The sequence below is a fragment of the Gavia stellata genome, chromosome 13 (assembly GCF_030936135.1).
Source record: "Gavia stellata isolate bGavSte3 chromosome 13, bGavSte3.hap2, whole genome shotgun sequence".
Lineage (NCBI taxonomy): Eukaryota > Metazoa > Chordata > Aves > Gaviiformes > Gaviidae > Gavia > Gavia stellata.
The window spans coordinates 410,844-416,777 of NC_082606.1; the positions used below are offsets into that span (position 1 = coordinate 410,844).

Consider the following 5,934-nt stretch of genomic DNA (forward strand, 5'->3'; position numbering starts at 1 on the left):
CAAGCATGGTGCAGTGCCAGCTGTGGGTGGAGCTCCCCAAACTGAGACCAGACAATCAAAAATAAGCAAGTAGGCAAGAGAAAGACAGGAAAGCCGCAGAGAAATGGAGAGAGCAAGTAGCAATGGATGGGGTTGGAAATACAAGTAATGCCACACGCAGTAACCTTGTGAGGGTGGTCAAAACACGAAACAGTTACCCAGGGAGGTTGTAGAGCCTCCATCATTGGAGTTGTCCAACATCCAACCAGACAAAGCTATGAAGAACCTCCTTGACCCTCTTTTGAGCCAGGCTTGGACTGCATGATCTCCACCTCAGCTGTTGTGTGATTTGCTGATCATCTGCTGGATCCCCTCAGCTGTGAGCAGCCATCAAGCACTATGGAAAAGAGAGGGAGCAGGGGCAAGTGCTCAGGAAAGCTGCAGAGGTTTGGTGGGCACAGGGCAAGAGAAGGGGCACTGATGTCTGTCCCAGGGCTGGGAGCACAGGAAAGGAAGATTAGAGTGCATTAAACAGTTGTCCCAACAGCAAGGCTGTTAATATGTAAGCATGCTGAGGAAAGCCCTGAGGGAGCCAAAAGCTTGAGGTCCCACTGAGATTTGAACTCAGATGGCTGGATTCAGAGTCCAGAGTGCTCACCATTACACCATGGGACGTCCTGCACACCTGCTCTCTTTTCCCTCCATCCACCCTCGCTGAGCCACATGCTCCCGACTGAGGCTGGCAGTGTCTCCATCTCCCAGGCCATCACCAAGCGCAGCCTTCTTCCAGGGCCTCAGGGAAGTCTCCACTCATAGGGCCTTTCAAGGGAGCGGTAGAGCTCTTTGTGCAGGCCTGCCATGCCCACTCTTACAAGACCCAGGCTGTGAGAATCTTGCTTTCTCCTGATTAGATCTGGTTATGAAGTTTCCAGCAGAACCTCTTGAGCGTTGCTTTGATGCTTGCATGTGCGGTCTCTGCTGCTGCCTCCCTTCACCCCTGTGTTGGACAGCCTGTCACTCTACCTGGGTAAGTTATTGCCTCTCCTGTTTCTCACCTTGTAGCTCATACTAAGCAGCCATTAGCCAGATATCCTTGTAGTCCTAGCTGAGCTCCTGACCTTGCCGAACAAGATGACCCAGAGAGAGGGCAGGGCATGAGGTTCAACAGAGGGAAGAGCTGGCCAGGAGGACCCAAAGCAGCTTGCGCTGGGTTTCACAAGCTGGACTGCCTTCCCCTGCTAAGATAGTCCTGGCTGACATCAAACCCTGGTCCTTTCTTCCAGCACGCGCTGGCCCCTTCTGCCCCAGCGTGGCCTCTCCCTCAGTGAGAACGCTGTTTTCTCTCCCAAGGCTGCTCCAGACTCAGGTACATTTCACTGTGAGCCTGATGGAGCTTTCCCTCATACCCTGGGACCACCACACTGCCTGCTCAAGAAGGGTCCATGCACACAGCGGGCAAAAGCTGCAACAGTGCTATCCTCCTTCCTGTTGAGAGGAGGGCCCTTCCTCCCAGCAGTCAGACAGGAGGAAACACATGCAGGGACACCCTACTGCATCTCACACTTAGCACGGGACACTGAGGACACAACCTCCTGGTGCCTTTAGACTGCCTGAAGCACTGGTCTGACAGCCGGTACTTCTGAACCCACAGGACAGGCCATGATGTCATGTCCAAGGCTAAGACACCAAACAGCAGGTTATATTCCGAGAGGGCATGAGAAACACCCAGTCACTGAAGAAGGGTTAAATCTCTACAGATTCACAACTCCGAAAGCATGTCCCGGAGAAGCAGCATTGCTGATGGCTTTTCTCCTCAATCTCTGGGATCCACAGGCACGAGCAGGGTGGGAGGAGTGTTTGGGAACAGCAAGAGCAGGGACCAATCTCTGAAGGTCTTGCAAAGAGCTGGAGGGACCCCCACCTCTGGGGGCTGGAGCACAGGGAAAGGGACAGCCCTTTCCCATGCAGATGCTGTGCCACTGCAGAAGGAGGGATGTCCCTTCTAGGGCTGAGACAGTGTTCCTCCAAGGGTGTTCCTGGGGCTCTGCTAGTCTCACCCAGCACTCAGGCAGAAAGGATTCTGGGCCAGTGGGTTATGTGGGCCAGCGCAGGCAGCTTCTTTGCTCAGAGCATTTTGTCCTTGGTTTCCTTCCTGGCAGCACTGCCTGCTGGAGTTGCCGTGGTCCCCAGCCCGTTTGCTTCCCCAAGGTCATGGCAAATGTTCCTTCCACTGTAGCCTCAAATGCTGCTCCTCCCTGGGGGACGCTGCAGGGCGGACACTTTGTGCCCCCCTTACAAGCTTCAATGGTCAGCCAGAGATCTCCCAAAGCTCTCCAGCACCTGGGAGCTGCATCTCAGGCTAGGCTGACCCACACAGGACGCCACGTCACTCCTGGGTCGTGCACTCCCGAGGTCTTTTCTGGCTGAGGACAGGCCTCAGCAACAGGAGACCCACCTTCACACAAACCTGTGTCCTTCAGTATCTCCCTCAATCAAAACATGCCCCATCATGCTCTGATAACACCTTGTGCATGTCCACTTTTCCTGTGTGCACAGGAAGACCTCTTTGGTGGCTCCTTCTCGAGGAGCTGGGACTGCAGCAAGACCTGGTCATCAGGCTGAGCAGAACCCCCAGAGGAGCCAGGAGCCTCAGCTTAAGAGAGGGAAGTAGGCCAAGACTCAGAAGCCAAAAAGCAGGCCACCAAGAGAGAGGAGACTGTCGGGAGTGGGACTTGAACCCACACCTCCCAGGGAGACTGCAACCTGAACAGAGCACCTTAGACTGCTCCATCTAATGCTTCTGCTAATGCGACCTCTGCTGCTCCTCCCTTAGTGACTGCCAGAGGCAGCCCAGCTCAGCCAGCCTCCTCCAAGGGCCGCTGACAGCTGACAGCAGCTCCTACACGCACTTCAGACCACACAGTACCCAGCACAGGGGCAGCATCTCACAAGGCCAAGGCAGTCCTTCATGCGAGCAAGCAAAGGAACTGTCAGCAAATTATGGCTCTGCACATGCCAACATCTGGACAAGGGGCTCCAGGCACACGTCTACCTTTCCCATGACTTCCTCCATTCTCTCCAGAGCCTCAGGAGATGGCAAGACAAACACTTTGCCTGCAGTGCTGCCTCATGGATGGCTCCTGGGGCAACAAGGGTGCTTCCTTCTTCCCTGCTTGGGGCTGGGAAGGCTGGGCAAGGAGGGCTCTGCCACACCAGCCCCTGGGGGAATGCTGTGCCTGTCTCAAGGAGTCAGTGTGTGGGAAAGGGGCTGGAGAGTCAAGGCAAAAGGACAGGAGATGCAAGACCAAGTGCTGACCAACAACTGAGCTCCAGTTCCTGTGGGGAAGAGGCTCACTTACTGCCCATGGTGCAGAGGAAGGAGGGCACAGCTGGGCCTTGTTGCTTCATGGAAGGAGCTAGACTGAAAGGCATCTCAGGAGGTCACTAGTCCAAATGCCTACTCAAAGCAGGGCTAGCCCCAAAGCTAGAGCAAGTGGCTCAGTGCCTGAGCCCCATTGAAACTTGAGTGTGATACCCAGGCATGGAGAATCCCCAAGTTCTCTGGGCACCTGCTCCAGAGCTTCAGCACTCCCTGAGAATCTCTGACTGGTCCAAAGCAGCCCCCTCAGTCTGCTTTTGCCAAGGCAGGCCTTGCTAAAAGCCAGGGCTGTGTGTGCTGGGCTGGGAGGTGCCCAGAGCCCTGGCCATGAGGCAAAGCTGCAGGGGGAGTCCAGGGGAGTGGCTGGACTGCCCTGTGGGAGCTGAACTTACTGACAGAAGCTGGGTTTTTGGAGCAGCAGAGGCAAGGGACTTGTGGAGCCAGGCTGAAGAAAATTCTCTCTGCGTTGGCCAGGAATCGAACCCGGGTCAACTGCTTGGAAGGCAGCTATGCTCACCACTATACCACCAACGCGCCTGTGGGCACTGCTGCCTCCTGCTCCTGCTCCTCACAGACTGGCTGGCCTGTATCAGGTTTGGAGCAGGATGCTGGACAAACCGGGACTGAGCTGCAGGCATGGACTCTGCACAGACCTATGGTACAGCCCAGGGTTCGGGGGAACTGCTGGTGTGCGTGTGGGAGGGAAGGGCTCTGTGTCCAACACTGGTCTCCAGCCCTAAGCAGCTAGAGGGAAAGAAAAGGACAGGGCTGTCTGTCTTGTTCATGCCTGTGAGAGTGCTGGTGGTGCTTCTGTGGGTGCTGGTAATGGTGCCGCTCCCCATCTGCGTTCATACGTGTGCCGGCTGTGCATGTACTGTGCAAGCGTACGTGTGTTTTGGTGTATGTTCCTGTGGTGGTATAAGCAGAGCCAAACACCCACCCAGCTGCCCACTCCTTTCCCCACATTCAGCGGGGTTCAGCGCACTGAAAACAGGATGAGAAAACTCATGGGTCAAGATAAACACAAGGACATGGCTTAGCAAAAACTGTTGTGGGCAGTGTTTGGCTTGACTTGGGGAAAAAATAAATTTTTCCTAATTGAAAGAGATTCACATTGTAAGAAACAAGAAGACAAACATAAACCACCGCCTTTCCTCTGCCCTGTCCCAGGCTCAACTTTACTCCTTCACACTAGACTCCTTTACCTGCCCAAGCGGGATGCATCTTCCCTCTGCTCTTTCCCACTTTTTGTGTTCCTTCCACCCCTCTCTGGCTGGTGTTTTTTGCCCTTTCTGGAATATGTTTTCACAGAGGGGACACAAACTTTGCTGCTGGCTCAGCTGTGTTGTGCGGTGGGACCACTGTGGAGCTGGAACCGTCTGGGTCCCACACAGGGCAGCCCCTCTATCTCGTCTCACAGAGGCCACCCGGCAGCACCCCCTCTACCCCCACTACCAACACCTAGCCACGTATAGCCAATACAGTGCCCACTGGGAATACCTGCTCAGCCCTGCTCCTGGCTGGACCCACAAGTGGGCAAGGCAGCAAACAGACTAGGATGGAGACAAAGCCCAGATGGTCAAGTTGATCGCATTAGTGTTTCCCAGAGTAGCACCAGCCTTGTCCTCCTCCCCACCCGCAGATTCCTGGAGGTCCCCTCTTGTGGCTGGCAAGTTGGATTGAGCTCCCTGGTGGGAAGGGAGAAAGACCTGTGTCCCCAGGACACCCACTGCCTTGTGGGGAGAGCTCTGTGCTGTGCTGTTCTCTGCCTGCTGCTCCACACCCACCAGTCTGCCTTGCTGAGGGGCACTTTGGGAGTGCTGGCTGCTAAGGCAGCAACAGGAGAAAGAAGGGGGGCAGTGGCAGAGAGAAGGGGCTGAGAGAAGAGGAGGGCCATGTGCGAGGGTGCCCAGAGAGCTAAGGCAGGGCAGGTTCAACCTTGCTGGGAGAGGCAGCAGCTGCCAGGAGCAGAGGAAAAAGGAATTAGCAGAGAATGGTTTCGATCCATCGACCTCTGGGTTATGGGCCCAGCACGCTTCCGCTGCGCCACTCTGCTCCCCCCAGCACTTTAGCTAGGACCTCCCAGAGCCCTGCCTGATGCTCCCTGGCACTGCCAGCACTCATGCCACCTTCACTTCCTCTATCCTGTGCCCTCAGCGGGACAAGAACATTGTCTCCCTGGAAAGTTCACCTGCTTTGGGCCTGTGGTGAGTAGCATGAGGGCCTTGCTTTGCCCTTCTCCCCACATCTCCGGCCCATAGCCCTGGGTGGGGACTTTCTCTTTGACCACCCGAGCTGGCTCTGCAGGTGCTGAATGAAACCCCGGAGAGAGGGGTCAGCCTTGTTTCTTTGCAGGGTGGAGAGGAGCTGCTCTCCAGTGAGCTGATGAGGGCTGCAACCCTGCCCAGAAATGTAGCTCCCAGGGGCCTGCGGGTCTGTGCTTGGCATAAAAGTCAGTTCTTTGCCAGCCGAGAAGGGTGGGAGACAAGGACGCTTAGCAGAGAATAACCAGCGTAAATAGGACCCCGATGTAGAGGGAAGCACGTTTTATATATGTTTACAATACAGTTGCGTCA

The 5,934-nt window shown here is 55.6% G+C and overlaps 3 non-coding genes across 3 annotated transcripts; all 3 read right to left on the minus strand.

The window, feature by feature from the left end:
* Positions 1-582: 582 nt before the first annotated feature.
* TRNAQ-CUG (transfer RNA glutamine (anticodon CUG)) lies at positions 583-654 on the minus strand. Its single transcript has one exon. It is a non-coding gene; the product is annotated as a tRNA-Gln (tRNA).
* A 3,166-nt stretch (positions 655-3,820) lies between these two features.
* On the minus strand, positions 3,821-3,892 carry TRNAG-UCC (transfer RNA glycine (anticodon UCC)). The gene has a single exon. It is a non-coding gene; the product is annotated as a tRNA-Gly (tRNA).
* Positions 3,893-5,342: 1,450 nt separating this feature from the next.
* TRNAM-CAU (transfer RNA methionine (anticodon CAU)) lies at positions 5,343-5,414 on the minus strand. Its single transcript has one exon. It is a non-coding gene; the product is annotated as a tRNA-Met (tRNA).
* Between the last annotated feature and the right edge of the window lie 520 nt (positions 5,415-5,934).